Genomic DNA, 17,932 nt, shown 5'->3' with positions numbered 1-17,932 from the left:
ATTCAGCAAACTTCAAGACACCAAATGCCAACCAAGAATAGTTTACCCTGCAAAGCTCATCTACCTCTATGAAGAAAAAATATGGACCTTCTCAGACAAACAGAAACTCCAGAAATTCATTACAACTAAACTCCCATGCCAAAAAATTCTACAAGAAGTACTAAAGCCAAAACCAACAGAGGAAAGAACAAGAAGAACAGAATAAAGCAAGGAATAAAACCACAAAAAAAAATAAAAAAAATGGCAAATACAGATGCCAACATATCAATATTAACTCTAAATGTAAATGGATTAAACTCATCAATAAAAAGACAGAGAGTAGTGGGCTGGATTAAAAAATGAAACCCAACCTTCTGCTGTCTCCAGGAAACACATTTAACCACAAAAGATAAACATAAACTGAAAGTAAAAGGTTGGAAAACAATCCTACAAGCAAATGGACCAAAAAAAGAAGGCAGTAACAGCCATACTTATATCAGATGAAATAGACTTCAAATTAAAAAAGGTAAAAAGAGACATACACAGACACTACATTATGATCAAGGGGACGATACATCAGGAAGATATAATACTCATCAACATATACTCACCAAATGAAGGGGCACAAAAATATATTAAACAATTATTATCAGCTCTGAAAACAGACATTAAAGAAAATACATATATAGTGGGAGACTTCAACACCCCACTCTCATCAATGGACAGATCAATGGGACAAAAAATAAACAAAGACACTAGAGCCCCAAATAAAGACATAGAACTCATGGACTTAACAGACATCTATAGGACAATGCACCCAAAAAAATCCGAGTACACATTTTTCCCAAGAGCACATGGATCATTCTCCAGAATCGATCACATACTGGGCCACAAGACAAATAAAAGCAGATACATGAAAATCAAAATCATTCCAACTATCTTCTCCAATCATAAAAGGATCAAGCCAGAAATAAATCATGAATAGAAAACAAGGAATCCTCCCACTTCAAGGAGATTGTAATCTACACTACTGGAAGACCGCTGGGCTAATGAGGAGATCAAAGAAGAAATTGAAAAATGCTTTGAGTTGAACAACAAGGAGAACACCACTTTCCAGAATGTATGGGATGCAGCAAAAGCAGTAATAAGAGGAAAATATATAGCAATACAAGCTTACATCAAGAAACAAGAAAGAACTCAAAGAAACAACCTAATGTCACATCTCAAAGAGCTAGAAAAAGAACAACAAAAAAACCCTAAACCAGTAGAAGGAAGGAAATAATAAAAATTAAAACAGAAATAAATGAAATGGAAATTTAAAAAAAAAAATCCAAAAGATCAATAAAACAAAAAGTTGGTTCTTTGAAAAAATAAACAAAATAGACAAACCTCTAGCCAGGCTCACAAGAAAAAACAGGAGAAAATACATATAAATAAGATTATAAATGAAAGGGGAGAAATCACAGCAGACTCAGTAGAAATCAAAAGTATAACCAGAGATTACTATGCACACTTGTAAGCAAACAAATTCAACAACCTAGAAGAAATGGACAAATGCCTGGAATGATACAATCATCCAAAGATGGACAAAGAAGAAATACAACAACTAAACACACCAATTACAAGCAGCGAAGTTGAGGCAGTAATCAAAGCACTCCCCCAAAACAAAAGTCCAGGACCAGATGGCTTCACAAATGAACTCTACCAAACGTTCAGCAGTGAATTAGTGCCTATCCTACACAAACTCTTTCAAAAAATTGAAAAAGAAGGAATACTACCAAATATGTTCTATGAAGCCAATATTACACTAATACCAAAACCAAACAAAGACAGCACAAAAAAGAAAATTACTGGTCAATCTCCATAATGAACACTGATGCAAAAATCAACAAAATCCTTGCCAACAGAATCCAACAATGCATCAAAGGGATAGTAAACCACGATCAAGTGGGACTCATCCCAGGAGCACAAGGATGGTACAACATATGAAAATCGATCAGTGTAATCCAACACATCAACAAAAAGAAAAATAAAAACCATATGATCAAATCAATAGATGCTGAGAAAGCTTTCAAAAAAGTCCAACATCCATTTATGATGAAGGCCCTTGAAATTCTCGGGATAGAAGGAACATGCCTTAAAGTGAAAAAAGCCATTTACAACAAACCCACTGCCAACATTATTCTCAATGGTGAAAGGCTGAAGGCCTTTCCTTTGAGATCAGGAACAAGACAAGGATGTCCTCTCTCACCACTGCTCTTCAATATAATACTGGAGGTCCTAGCCAGGGCAATAAGACAAGAGAAAGACATACGAGGAATCCAAACAGGGAAAGAAGAAGTAAAACTATCACTATTTGCAGGCGATATGAGAATATACATAGAGAACCCTAAAAATTCCACAGAAAAACTACTCAAAATAATCAACCAGTTCAGTAAAGTAACAGTATACAAAATCAACACACAGTAGCCTTCCTATACACAATCAATCAGAAGAAGAAATCAAGAAAACCATCCCTTTTATAATTGAAACAAAAAAAAATTAAATACTTGGGAATAAACCTAACAAAAGAGGTGAAAGACCTATACAAAGAAAATTATAAAACACTGTTAAAAGAAATTGAAGAAGACACAAAGAAATGGAAAGACATCCCATGCTCATGGATTGGAAGAATCAACATTATTAAAATGGCCGTCCTCCCAAAAGCAATATACAGATTCAGTGCTATTCCAATCAAAATCCCAACAACATTCTTCAAAGAAATAGAACAAATACTGTGGAAATTCATATGGAAACACACACACACAAAAAAAAAAAAACAAAACACCACGAATAGCCAAAGCCCTGCTGATGAAAACAAAGGAGAAAGGAGGTATCACACTTCCAAACTTCAAGCTATACTACAAAGCCATAATAATTAAAACAGTTTTATATTGGAACAAAAACAGATACACAGACTAATGGAACCGAATAGAGAGCCCAGAAATAAAGTCACACTTATATGAACAACTAATCTTTGACAAAGGAGCAAAAAATATGCAATGGAACATGGACAGTTTGTTCAATGAATGGTGCTGGGAAAACTGGACCTCCACATGCAAAAAAATGAAACTAGACCAGTACCTCTCAGAGTGCACAAAAATCAACTGAAAATGGATAAAAGAACTGGACATAAGATCTGAAACCATAAAATATATCGAAGAAAATATAGGTAAAACAATATAAGACACACATCTCAGAAACATCTTTTTTTTATTTAAATTTTATTTTTATATTCCCCATACAATTGCAACCCTCTTATTTTGACCCTAATCCCTCCTTTCCCCGCCCCCTACCCCACCATACAGTGTCTCTGGTTCATAGTTGTTGTTGATTTTGATTTTTACTTTCTTATAGTTATTCTTTTTCCTGGTCTCTTATTTAAGATTTCTAGATTCCTGCTATGAGTGAGACCGTCCGGTATTTTTCTTTTTCTTTCTGGCTTATTTTGCTGAGCATGATCCCTTCCAGTTCCATCCATGTTGCTGCAAATTGCATGTGTTTATCTTTTTTGAATGCTGGGTAATATTCCATGATGTGTATGTACCACATCTTCTTGATCCAGTCATCTATTTTTGGGCATTTGGATTGTTTCCAAAGCTTAGCTATTGTAAACAGTGCTGCTATAAACATAGGGGTGCAGGTGCTCTTTGGAATTGATGTTTCTGTGTCCTTTGGGTAAATACCTAGTAGTGGAATTGCTGGATCATATGGAAGCTTTATGTTTAGTAGGTCCAGAAATCTCCACACAGCTCTCCATAGTGGTTGGACCAGTTTGCACTCCCACCAACAGTGCAGGAGAGTTCCTTTTTCTCCACACCCTCGCCAACATTTGTTGTTGCTAGTTTTATTAATATGTGCCATTCTCACTGGTGTGAGATGGTATCTCATTGTAGTTTTGATCTGTATTTCCCTGATTACAAGTGATGTTGAACATTTTTTCATTTGCCTGTTGGCCATTTGCATTTCCTCTTCAGAGAAGTTTCTTTTTAGCTCTTCTGCCCAATTTTTGACAGGATTATTTTCTTTGTTGTTGAGTCTCATCAGCTCTTTGCAGATTTTTGTCATCAGTCCTTTATCATTAGTGTTGTGTGCAAAAATGTTCTCCCAGTCAGTGGAGTTTCTCTTTGTTTTGGTTATTATCTCTTTTGCTGAGCAGAAGCTCTTTAATTTGATGTAGTCCCACCTGTTCATCTTTGCCTTCACTATCGCTGCTTTGGGTGATGTGTCTGTAAAGATGTTTTTGATGTGCATATCATGTAGTGTTTTGCCTATATTTCCTTCTATGTATTTTATGGTTTCAGGTCTTATGTCTAGTTCTTTAATCCATTTTGAGTTGGTTTTTGTGCATGGTGTGAGGTAGTAGTCAAGCTTCATTCTTTTGCATGTAGTGACCCAGTTTTCCCAGCACCATTTATTGAACAAACTTTCTTTACTCCAATGCAAATTCTTTGCTCCTTTGTCAAAGACTAGTTGATCATAAATCTGTGGGTTTATTTCTGGATTTTCTATTTGATTCCATTGGTCTGTGTGTCTGTTCTTGGTCCAATACCATGCAGTTTTGATGATTATGGCTTTGTAGTATAGTTTGAAGTCTGGGAGTGTGACGCCTCCATTCCCTTCTCTTTTTTTTTTCAGGAAAGCTTTGGCTATTCGGGTTTTTTTGTGATTCCATATGAATTTCATCAATAATTGTTCTATTTCTTTGAAGAATGACATTGAAATTTTGATTGGAATAGCATTGAATCTGTATATTGCTTTTGGTAGGATGGCCATTTTAATAATGTTTATTCTTCCAATCCATGAGCAGGGGATGTCTTTCCATTTCTTTGTGTCTTCTTCTATTTCTTTTAACAGAGTTTTATAACTATAAAACACTTTGTATAGGTCCTTTACCTCTTTTGTTAGATTTATTCCCAAGTATTTGATTTTTTTGTTTCGATATTAAAGGGGATTTTTTTTTTATTTCTTCTTCAGATTTATTGTTTGTGTGTAGGAAGGCTACTGACTTTTGCGTGTTGATTTTGCATCCTGCCACTTTACTGAAATGATTGATGAGTTGAATTAGTTTTTCTGTGGAGTTTTTAGGGTTCTCTATGTATATTATCATATCATCTGCAAATAGTGATAGTTTGACTTCTTCTTTTCCTATTTGGCTTGTATGTCTTTCTCTTGTCTTATTGCCCTGCCTAGGACTTTCAGGGTTATATTGAAAAGCAGTGGTGAGAGTGGACATCCTTTTCTTGTTCCAGATCTTAATGGGATTGCTTTCAGCTTTTCACCATTTAGAATGATACTGGCTGTTGGCTTGTCATATATGGCCTTTATGATGTTGAGGTATGTTCCTCATATCCCGAGAATTTCAAGGGCTTTTATCATGAATGGGTGTTGCACTTTGTCGAAAGCTTTCTCGGCATCTATTGATATTATCATATGGTTTTTATATTTCTTTTTGTTGATGTGTTGGATACCATTGATTGATTTTCAAATGTTGAACCATCCTTGTGTCCCTGGAATGAATCCTACTTGGTCATGGTGAATTATCTTATGGATACATTGTTGGATTCTGATAGCGAAAATTTTATTGAGGAATTTTGCATCAGTGTTCATTAGGGATATTGGCCTCTAGTTTTCTTTTTTTGTGTTGTCCTTGTTTGGTTTTGGTATTAGTGTAATGTTGGCTTCATAGAAAACGTGTTTGGTATTATACCTTCCTTCTCAATTTTTTGGAAGAGTTTGTGAAAGATAGGCAATAATTCGTCTCTGAATGTTTGGTAGAATTCATTTGTAAATCCATCAGGTCCTGGGCTTTTGTTTTTGGGGAGGTTTTTGATTACCATTTCAATTTTGCTGCTCGTAATTGGTCTGTTTAGGTGTTCCATTTCTTCTTTATCTAGCTTTGGGTGATTTTAGAGTTGTAGGAATTTGTCCATCTCCTCTAGATTGTTGAACTTGTTTCCATGTAACTGTTTATAGTAGTTTCTGATTATTCTTTTGATTTCTGCTGTGTCCATTGTGATTTCTCCTCTTTCATTGTGATCCTGTTTATTTGTGCTTTCGCCCTTTTTTCCTTTGTGAGCCTGGCTAGGGGTTTTTCTATTTTATTGATTTTTTCGAAGAACCAGCTCTTGGTTTCATTTATATTTTGGATTGATTTTTTAGTTTCAATTTCATTTATTTCTGCTTTGGTTTTTATTATTTCTTTTCTTTTTGGTTTTGGGGTTTTTTTGTTGTTCTTTTTCTAGATCTTTGAGCTTCGAGATTAGGTTGTTTCTTTGAGTTCTTTCTTGTTTCTTGATGTGAGCCTCTATTGCTCTATATTTTCCTCTTATTACTGCTTTTGCTGCATCCCATACATTTAGGAAATCTGTGTCCTCCTTGTCATTCAATCAAAGAATTTTTTAATTTCTTCTTTGATCTCCTCATTAGTCCAGTGGTCTTCCAGTAGTGTGGTTTTCAATCTCCATGAGGTAGAAGAGTTCCTTGCCTTCTTTTTATGGTTTATTTCTAGTTTGATGCCTTCATGGTCAGAAAAGATGGTTGGTATGATTTCAATGTTGGTGAATCTGTTGATGTTTGTCTTGGGTCCCAGTATGTGATTGATCCTGGAGAATGATCCGTGTGTGCTTGAGAAAATGTGTACTCCGTTTTATTTTTTTTTTTGGGGTTTGGTGTTCTATAGATGTCTATTAAGCTCAAGCACTCTAAATCCTTATTTAGAGCTTTAGTGTCCTTACTTATTTTTTGTCATGTTGATCTATCCATTGTTGATTGTGGTGTGTTGAAGTCTCCCACTACATATGTGATTTCTCTCATGTCTGTTTTCAGAGATAACAATAGTTGTCTGATATATTTTGGTGCTCCTTCGTTTGGTGAATATATGTTAGTGGGTGTTATTTCTTCTTGAAGAATTGTCCCCTTGATCAAAATGTAGTGACCGTTGGGGTCTCTTTTTACCTTTTTGAGTTTGAAATCTGTTTTATCTGATATAAGTATAGCTGTTTATGCCCTTTTTTGTGGTCCATTTGCTTGTAGGATTGTTTTCCATCCTTTAAGTTTGAGTCTATTTTTATCTTTTGTAGCTAAATGTGTTTCCTGGAGACAGCAAAAGGTTGGGTTTTGTTTCTTAATCCAGCCTGCGACTCTGTGTCTTTTTATTGAAGAGTTTAGTCCATTTACATTTAGAGTTAATATTGATATTTTAGCATCTGTATTTGCCATTGTGTTTGTCTTTCCTTTGATTTTATTTATTTATTCTTTTAATAGCTTTTTTTTTTTTGGCCTTCTTTCTTTATTATTCGTCCCTCTGAGGTTCTGGCTTTAGGACTCCTTGTAGTATTTTTTGGAGTGGTAGTTTAGTCATAATGAAATTCCAGAGTTTCTGTTTGTCTGGGAAGGTCCTTATTCTTTCTTCATAGAGGAAGGAGAGCTTTGCGGCATAGAGTATTCTTGGTTGGCATTGTTTTCTTGGAGTCTGTTGACTATGTCTCTCTACTCTCTCCTTGCCCGTAGTGTTTCTTTGGAGAAGTCTGATGTCAGTCTGATTGGTTTTCCTTTGAATGTTATCTGTTTCTTCCCTCTTGTCTGCTTCATTATTTTTTCCTTATCTTGGATTCTTGGGAACTTTACTATTATATGTCTTGCTGTATTTTTCCTTTTGTCATGAAAGTCTGGTGTTCTTGCTTCTTCTATATCAATTTTCAGCTCCTTCTTCATGTTTGGGAAGTTCTCTTCATTATCTCCTTGAATATTTTCTCTGTTCCTACATCTCTCTCCTCTCCTTCTGGGATTCCTGTATCTCTTATATTTCCTTTCCTCATGGAGTCAGATAGTTCCCGAAGTCTTTCTTCGGTCTTTTTCCTTCATATTTCTCTTTCCTTTTCTGTTTTGTTTCTTTTTATTTATGTGTCTTCGAGAGTACCTATTCGTTCTTCCATTTCATCTATTCTGCTCTCATTGCTTTTCCCAGAATTCTTTAGTGCCTCCATTAATTCTTTGATCTCCTACATTTCTTTTACTTCCTTCTTTAGGGAATCAACTTTATTCTTCTGATCATTGATTATTTTTCCCTTATTATTGTTTTACTTTATGACTTCTGTCAGTTTTTTAATCATGGCAATTTTAAATTCTCTTTTTGGAAGGCTCAGAAGTTCTTCCAAGTTACTGTCATTGCAATCTGGTGGGTGGTTTTCTTTTTGTGGTGTGTCCTTTTCCTGAGGAGTTGCAGGTTGCATGTAGTTTTTCTTTTCCATACTGCCTGTTTTCTAATTTGCCGTATGCATTGGGACATTGTGTTGGTGGTACTGGCTGGCATCTTTTTGGTGTGCTCTTTGTGGGGTTCGGAAACTGGCAGTCTAAATGAGTCAAATACTGTTATGCCAGAAGTCTAGTGAGCCAGTGGTACTTTGAGTGTGTTAATTGTCGCTGTCACAGAATATTTCCTTCTTCTGTGTTTTATTACAAAGTGTGTCTTGAAGTCCCACAAACTTCCCTGGAAGTGGGGCAGCTGGATTGGACTCTGTTCCAAATCACTGGATCCCCATCTGGGCTCCAATTCCTGCCATTCGGGTCCAGGCTTGTGGGGGCCTTCAGCTCACCTTTGACTGTGCAGGAAACTTTCTCCCTCTGGCTCCACAGGGAGCCTTTTGCCAGTTTCAAGCAGTCTTTATTTTAAAAAGGTCCCTGTTCTAAAATGGCGATGTGGGGATGCACTCCCCTGTGTGCTGGTCTGCCCCTGCTGTGGGTGCCTGCACCCCTCTGGGCTCGGACTGCTGGCCAGAGGGGCCTGGCAGGGGCGAACTGCCCAGCTCACCTCTGGCTCCTCTGGGAGCCTTCTGCTGGTTTCAAGCAGTCTTTACTGAAGAAAGGTCCCTGTTCTAAAATGGCAATGCAGGGATGCACTCCCCTGTGCGTCTGGTCTGCCCTGGCCATGGGTGCCCGCTCCCCCTCTGGACTAGGACTGCTGGCCAGAAGGGGCCTTGCACAGGCAAACTTCCCAGCTCACCTCTGGCTCCTCCAGGAGCCTTCAGAAACATCTTTAAAAACTCATCACCCAAAGCAGTGATAGTGAAGGCAAAAATAATCACCTGGTATTACATCAAACTGAAAAGTTTCTGTACAGCGAAAGAGACATCAATGAAAACAGGGAGACACCCCACTGACTGGGGAAAAAATCTTTGCACTATATCAACTGATAAGGGACCGATCACAAAGATTTACAAAGAACTCACAGGACTCAACAAAAACAAAATAAACAATCCAGTCAAGAAATGGGCAGAAGAACTTAAAAGACAGCTCTCCAAAGAGGAAATGCAAATGGCCAACAGGCATATGAAAAAATGTTCAACATCCCTTATAGTCAGGGAAATGCAAATCAAAACTACAATGAGATACCACCTTACACCAGTAAGAAGTGTACATATCAAAAAAACAAGCAACAACAAATGTTGGAGAGGATGTGGTGAAAAAGGAACTCTCGTGCACTGCTGGTTGGAGTGCAAACTGGTCCAACCACTATGAAAAGCTGTCTGGAGGTTCCTCAGTCTACTAAAAATGGAACCACCATACAACCTGGCAATTCCACTCCTAGGGATCTATCCAAAGGACACAGACACATTGATTCGAAAGAATACCTGTACACCTATGTTTATTGCAGCACTATTTACAATGGGTAAAACCTGGAAACAACCCAAATGCCCAAAAATAGATGACTGGATCAAGAAGATGTGGCATATATACACAATGGAATGTTATTCAGCAATCAAAAAAGATAAACTCATGCCATTCACAGCAACCTGGATAGAGCTATAAGGGATTATTATCAGTGCAATAAGCCAGAAGGAAAAAGAAAAATAATGGATGGTTTCACTTTTATCTTGTTTTTTCTCTTTTCCTTCCAGCCTTGCCTGTCTCTGACCCTTTTCTATGGGTCCCCACGGGAAGGTGTTCTAAACTGTGACAGGCCTTCGGGCCCTGATTTGGGACAACACTGTTTGGCTGAACATTTACCCACGAGGGGATGAGTAACTTTGGGTGCTTGGTTTGGAAATTTATTTTTTCCCTTTTCTTTGTTGCACACTCATTGTATTAAAGTTCCCTTCCATTAAAGGTCTTGATGCAGTGGGGGATGTTGGGGGGAACAGATGGTTAAGGGGAGTCCCCCTCCTGTTACAAAACATCCCCGCTCAGTTCCCCAAGGAGATTCAGGGAGCCAAGCAGAGGGCAGAGCAAAGCCTGGGCTGCCCTGGAGGACCAGTCCTGTGTGCTGATTCTAGGGCTCCAGGGCCACACTCCCTGCACGGGGGTCAGACCCAGCCCTGCTCACAGCTCTAGGCTGCAGACAGTTCCTCCGTGCCATGACCCTGCACACACTGCTCTGGAGATCGCATGAAGAAAAAGAAATGAACAGCAACATTAAATGGAATTCTAAAAGCAGTAAAAATAATTTTTTTAATCAACTTTATTTTGAAGGAAACTTCCAGGAGACATAATAGCTGACACCTTATTTCTATCAGGACCTTGACTGTGTCACTAGCTGCTCTGGCCTCCACTGTTTCTTGTGCAAAAACTGCCACTGATCACTTTATTGCCTGAATTTTCTAGTGGTTTTGAAGCAGGGGCGGAGAGGGCCACAGAAGAGGCCACAGGGCAGAAGGCCAGATGGAAGGAAGGGCCACCCCCCGCCCAGACTCTGAGACCAGAGATCCACCAAAAGGCCAAAAAAAGCCCAGGAAATTCAGACCAACAAAGGACAGTGCCCGGTAAGAGGACAGGCCACTGTCTATGAGTCTAACCCATGTGCACAATTACAGGAGACCTCAGGCTCCAGGATCAACCACTTATTTACAAACAGGGGAAACAAAGAGCTCTCTGTACACACAAGTGGCAGCTGCTCACCCAGGGAGCATCAGTGATGGTTGCCACCAGTCAACAGGGGTGCTGGACAGCACCGGCCAGTAGTGACGGCCATGACGGGTCCCACAGAGGTGGTGTCAGAGATGCCCAGTGGTAAAGGCTCTTTGTGAGTGGTTGGGTTACACCAGCAACACACAGCTCTTTGAGACACCAGGCCCAGGGCCTTTGGGGCTCCTCTCAGGTGATGTCTGGGACAAAACTGAGGCCCAGCCCATGACAGAGCCCTTCAGCTTCTCTCCTTCCTTGGAAGGAGGCTGCTGGTACTTCTTTTCTTCTTTCTTCGGAGGCTGGAGCCATCTTTCTCCGGGGGTTGGCATTGTCTCTCCTTCTCTGGGAGCTTGGGTCAGGATGGGGTCATGTTCTCCTTTCTTTCAGAGGGCTCCTCAGCTCCTCCAATCCTGGTTTTCATCCTCCTTCACCACAAGTCTGAGGGACCATTTAACACCAATCAGGTGACACCTGATTGGCCCATTACAAATGGCAGTGACTGAGCTCTGAGGAGCAACTGCCACAAATGCCTGTGGTGGAGCAGCAGGTAGAAAACACCACTGTCCTGCCACTCCAACCGCTGAGATGGCTGCATTCCAGTAACAGATTGTAACAAATCACTCCAAACTTAGGAGCTAAAACACAAAGATCTGGCATCTGGCACAGTCTCTGAGGGGGAGGCAGCAGGAGGGGCCTCACTCAGAGGCTCCAGCTCTGGGTCCCACGAGGCAGCGATGGGGACGAGCTGTTGGCAGATCTGAACAGCCGCGATGAGCATGGAAGAAACTGCCTCAGAGCTCATGCATGTGGCTCCTGGAGAAAACCCTCAGTTCCTTGTCCTGTGGGCGACCCCTAAGCTGAGTGTCCACCGTGTGCAGGCAGTCACCCCAGAGAGGGACCAGGTGGGGAGCCCGGGCGGGAAGTCTCAGCTCCTGTGAGCCTGACTCTGTGATGTGGCGCGTCCCTTCTGCTTCATTCTCCTCACGAGGAAGAGCCAGTGAGTCAGACACACTGTCCGGGGTGAGGTGGGGGCGGTGAACTGTCTCCCCTCCTGTTTATCACAGAATTGGTGGAAAATTGAAAACCAAAACAGAAGACTGTGTGGACACTAATTATTCCCATTCTGTCCACATGAAAATTAAATTGCCTCCCACCCAAGGCCCCTTGACTCAGGACCACGCAGAGGAGGCTCCTTCAGAGCATCTGTGCAGTGAAGCTGTTTGTGCTCAGCTCCACATGGGCTGAGGCAGTTTCCTGCCCCACAGCCCTTCATGTGGATACAGTGGAGAACAGCCATAGGACAACTTGTAGACCCATTGTTTAATATATTTTTAAAACATATTTATTGAGATATAACATATGACCATTAAGTCACTTGTTGAAGGCTCACCTCTCATGTCCTTTTGGTAAGCACAGAGCAGGGCAACCATCCCATCATCTAACTTAAGAACATCTCCATCACCACAACAACCTTGTTTCCTGGGCCTGGGCCCATGGGCACCACCCCCACCTTCCCTTCCCCAGCCCTGGACAGCTGGAGTCCACTCTGCATCTGGGGACAGGCCAGGGAACTTCCTTCTAAACACATTCCAGATAACTCTGCTAACACAGACCTGCAGTGGGCATTTTGGGTTCCCTAGCCTGATGCATGCTGTTGCCCAGAAACATACTCCACAGGGTGCTAAGGTCACAGAGAACCAACTGACCCCACCCAGGAAGACCTGCAGCCTGGGGTGTGTGAGGAGAGAAGGGCTGCAGTAGCCTGCCTTAAAGGGGGCCAACGCAGAACTGGGAGGTTCCTCCATCAGCAGGAAGGGGACATGGGAGCTGGGTCTTAAAAGCCAAATTAGGGCACATGAACAGAATTGGCTCAGGGAGCTGATGGCAGGCTGACTACATGACTTCAGCAGTTACTTTCTCTGTGTGACCTCGGAGATACCTTCCCATGGTTCTGAGAATTGGGTATGGATACTATCCTGATATGCCCATCCTCATATTTCCCTTCAGAAACAAGGACATGGAGACTGGGTGGTTATAGCAGTGCTTAGGTCTGAACTCCAACTACCTGGAGTCTACCTGGCTAATGTCTGGGCCTCCTGCCTTACACCATCCTGCAAACTGACCAGGGGACCAATGAGGCTTTGACCCTGGAGACATCACCACCCTCCCCAGATGCCACACATTTCTTGGCTGGATTTAACTAAAGGCAAAAGGACAATAATAAATCATCACATAATCACCATTTATGTAAATGAATTAAACTCACCAAAGAAGACACAGAGTGACTGGTTGTACCAAAAAACAAAACCCAACTTTATGCTGTCTCCAGGACACAGGATCATAAAAGTTCTTGGGGAAAAACAGAAGAAAATGGGGCATCCCTAAATGCCATAAAAGATAAAATAAACTTCCAGCTAAAAAAAGGTAACTAAAGACAGGGATGAACATCATATGATTAAGGAATCCTACATCAGGAAGATATAACACTCATCAATATACATGCACCAAACAAAGGAGCATCAAAATATATGACAGCTATTAACAAATCTGAAAACAGATATTGGCATCATCATAATAGTGGTAAAGGAATTCAACACCCCACTTTCATCAAAGACACATCACCTGACAGAAAATCAACAAGGAAACTGTTGCTCTAAGTGAGGCATTAAACCACAAGGGCTAAATAAATACCTACAGGGCACTGCACTCCATGGTCTTCTCAAGTGCACTTGGAAGAGTCTCCAGAATAAACCACTTGTTGAGTCACAGAACAAGTGTCAATAAATTCATAATGACTGAACACACTCCCAAATGACTATTGGGTTAAGTAGGAAATCAAAGAAAAAAATTAAAAATACCTTGAGACAAATGACAACTTATCAGTGGGGCACAGTATAAGCAACATTAAGTGGGGATTAAAGAGCAATATAGAGTTTAAGTAAAGAATCTAACCTTACACTTAAAACAGCTAAAAAGAACAAATGAAACCAAGAGACAGAGAAGGAATAAAATAAAAGCAGAAATAAAAGACACAGAAATCAAAGACAGACTGAAAAATCAATGAAACCAAAAACTGGTTCTTGAAAAAAAATAAATGAAATAGACCAATCTCTTCCTAGGCTTTCAAGGAGGAAAAAAGGAAAAAAATAACTCTAATAAATAGAATTAGTAATGAAGGGTAGACGTCACAAGAGACATTTCAGGAATAGAGAGGATCATAAGACAACACTAAATATCTATATGTCAATAAATTGAATAACTTCAAATAACCTAGAAGAAACTGACACATGCTTAGAAATACAACCTTCCAAGACTGAATCAGGAAGATTCAGAACAAAGTAACTACAAGCAAAGACATTGAAACACGAATCAAAAGTTTCCCAAAAAACAAAGCCCAAGAACAGACATTTTCAGTGACTTCTACAACATCTTCAAAGATGAACAATACTTGACTTCTCAACGCTTCAGAAAAACAGAGGAAAGGGGAATGCTACCAAACACATCTCATGAGGCCAACATTCCCTTGATACCAAAAGCAGAGAAGGCCATCACACAAAAAAAGAAAGTGACAGACCAACATCCCTGATGAACATAGATGCAAAAATCCTCAACAAGACCTTAGCAAACCAAAATCAAATATACATTAAAAAGGATCACAAAGGTGCCTCCCTAGTGTTAAAGCACAGCACTATGAAGCAATCTGCAGACACTGTAACTCGAGCTCCATCCTCGGCCAGGGAGGTCACCCACATGGCACAACAGACCTCTCCTGCCTTGCCCACTGCTCCCCTCAGCTGTGTGTTTCAGTCTATCTGCCTGTTCTGCTTCCCGCTCTGTCCCTGGTAAATCCTCTCGCCCCCCTCCCCACACACACACCTCTGGCTTGTACCCCAATTCTTGTATGCATAAATAAATAAATCTTAAAAAAAAAGGATCACACATCATGACTGAGTGGGATTTATCTCAGCTACAAAAGGATGGTTCAACATTTGAAAATCAGTGAGCGAGATTTTAGCTCACACCAATTAGAATGTCTATTATCAAAAAGTCAAGAAATAATAAATTTTGGTGAGGAATAGGGAATATAGAACCCTTGTGCAGTGTATTGAATAACTGGTGGGGCCATTTTTGGAAAACAATATGGTGGGTTTGCAAAAAGTATCAAATAGACACAAAATGATCCAGTATTTCCACTTCTGGATATTTACCTGAAGAATATGAAAACACTTATTCAAAACAAGACATGGCCCCTGTTATCACTGCAGGACTGTTTACAATAGCCAATGATTGAAACAACCCAAGTCTGGAACAGATGAATGGATTAACAAAATGTGAGATAGATTAGAGAGAGAGAGAGAGAGAGAGAGAGATAGACAGATATAGATATATATATATGATACACACAATGGAATACTATTCAGATATTTAAAAAGATTAAATTCTGCCACTTTCAACACTATGGATAGAATTTGAGGGAATTATGCTAAGTCAAACTGAGAAAGACAGATACCAAAGAATTGTACTCATTTGTGGAATTGAAGGGGGGAAAAAAAGCAATCAAAAAGGAACAAAATGGCAGTCACCAGAGGGGAAATGGGTGGAGAGAACAGCTTGGTGGAGGATTATGATTGGACTTTAAGTAGTGGATGTGTGAGAAATTTAGTTATCAGGGGAGAGGCTGTACACCTAACAGCTATGCAGTGTGTAAATTGTTACTTGAATTTAAAAAAAGAATAAAAAGTTTCCCCCAGTCTGCTCCTCAGTCAGCGCCCTTGACCTGAGGAGGCCTGGGAAGGACAGGACAGGACTGTGCTGTCCTCAGGAGCCCCCTGCACCTCCAAAGAGCCACTTCTCACCTGTGCTGCCCCAGCTTGGCCTGAGCCCCTCCCCTCTCACCTGGACACACACAGACTAGTTTCTCCTGCCACTGCCAGTCTGGGCCCCTTTCACCTGGGAGCTGAACCAGGTGCTGCTCTGCTCACAGCCTGAGAGGGGCTCCCCAGCCCCACAGTCACCCTGTTGGGCAGCTCCACAGAGTGACCCCTCCCCAGAGCTCTGACACCCACTCCTGTGTCCCTCCCTCTCCCTCAGCTCCAGCTGATCTTCACCCCCTCTGTTCTTGCACATAGGCACCAGCCAGCCCCCGACAGGCTGTTCCCTCCATGGGATCCTCACCCCCAATACCCCCTCCCCAGGGCTTTGCTCCCATGCCACCATCTACACTGACCCCTTGATGGACGCAGCTGCCCCCACACACTCCTCCCTTGCTGCCCAACATGCTCCCTGCCTGTCCCTCCTCTCAGCCCCTCTGCAGGTGGGGGTGGATGGGTTTTTTGACTTTATTATTCACTGCCTCCTGCATGAAAGCAGCTCTCTAAGGATGGGGAATCTCTCTTTTTTGTACACAGCACATAGCACATAATATATAAATATTAGTGGAGTGAAATGAATTAATTACTGACAAGTGTTTCTGATACAAATAAATCAAAAGCCAAAAATGAGGAGAAAGGTATTTTCACATTTTGGACAGTTGACTTTTTAAAATCCATAAACCTCTGACTGAGCAATTGTCATCCCTCCCCCTCAGTGACTGCTCTTAACTGTGTCATCACATGAGAGGGTGGGGAGCACCCCCATCTTTCTAGAGCCAGGGCCCCCACACAGCCATCCTTCTTGAAGGAAGAGCCCCCAGAACCCCTGGGTCCCACCCACCCAAGGGAGACACAGGACAGGGAGGGACATACTCACTTGGGGACCCCCAGGGGGCAGCTGGAGGAGGAGCAGCAGGGAAGGGAGGAGGCAGAGCACAGACCTGGGGCAGGAGCAGGGCGCCATCTCCTCAGGGCTGGGGAGAGACAGGGCAGGAGGCAGCCAGGCCCACACAGAGGAGCAGGGCAGCCAGGAGCTCTGGGCTCAGGGGGAAGCAGGGCCCAGGGACCCTCACCAGCAGGAGCACGGCCCTTTCCGATGACCCCTTAGGCCCTGAGACCAAGGACACACCTGGCTCCTCTCAGGGCTTCTAGCCTCTGTGCTGCTACAGACCATGAGGTTTATTGGAGAAAAACATCCTCCCTTCCCTCCCACCCCATGGAACCCAAACCTCAGAACGTTTCTGCTCAGAGAACTTGGGCCCAGCACCTGGGCCCAGAGTGCAAATTGCCCTCCCCTCCCCATCATCACCCAGTGACTCCCCAGAACAAAGGCCCAGACCCAGGTACCCTGTGAAGGACAGGCCAGAGAAAAGGCGCCTGCTTGTGGTTCTACCCCCCTCAGGTGTCCCTGAGAAGCCTCAGGACACACAACACTGTCCCCAAGGAGTCGGGGTCCCCCCACAGGCCCCTGTCCTGCTAGTCTGCTTGTTCAGCTCACCCGAAGGTCAGCCCCTCTCCAGCGCTGACCTGCCAGGGACGATGACAAGGTCCTGCCCCAAAAACAGCAGGAGTCGGGTCAGATCCCCACTGAGAGCTTCATCCTCATACTCTCTACCTCTGGGGGGATTTTGGCTTTGGGGTGAGGGACCCAGTGGAGACAGAGCAGCAGAGAAGGGGAAAAAGGTCTTGGTCAGAGAAAACACCCAGAGTCTGTAACAGGCAGAATGAGAGGCACCCAGGACCCCCAAACCTGCATATTCTAAATGGCTTCTGCCATCTACCACATAAAGCAGAGCACCCTCTGCATGTGAAAGAACACAAGAGAGTCGTGCGCACAGAGAGGAAGGGAAGGGAGGAGAAGAGTCTCCCAACAAAACACCCAGTTACCCGTCCCCTTGTGGGTGAACACCCAACCACACAGGGTTGCCCCAAAGTGGGGCTGCTGCAGCCTGAAATTTGCCACAAGTCTCAGGCACAGTCAGGTGGGGACACACAGAAGCCGATGAAAGGGGCCAGGCCAGTCTGGGACAACAGGACCAAATGAAAGCACAAACCACAGTCAAGGCCGGTGTCCCCACGGGTCTCCCCCAAGTGTCTCCTTCCACGTCCTCCTGTCCCTGGGGCAAGCCCAGCGCTGAGAA

The 17,932-nt window shown here is 42.2% G+C and overlaps 1 pseudogene across 1 annotated transcript in view; it reads right to left on the bottom strand.

The window, feature by feature from the left end:
• Positions 1-17,759: 17,759 nt before the first annotated feature.
• Positions 17,760-17,932, bottom strand: part of LOC311167617 (lathosterol oxidase-like) — a 45,296-nt pseudogene continuing 45,123 nt past the window's right edge. Inside the window, exon 3 of the transcript in view lies at positions 17,760-17,813. The product of the transcript in view is annotated as a lathosterol oxidase-like (transcript). The remainder of the gene's footprint in view (positions 17,814-17,932) is intronic.

Source organism: Talpa europaea, assembly GCF_964194135.1.
Source record: "Talpa europaea genome assembly, chromosome: 2".
NCBI lineage: Eukaryota > Metazoa > Chordata > Mammalia > Eulipotyphla > Talpidae > Talpa > Talpa europaea.
The sequence above is the reverse complement of the archived record's forward strand: the minus strand, read 5'-3'. Positions and strand labels throughout refer to the sequence as shown.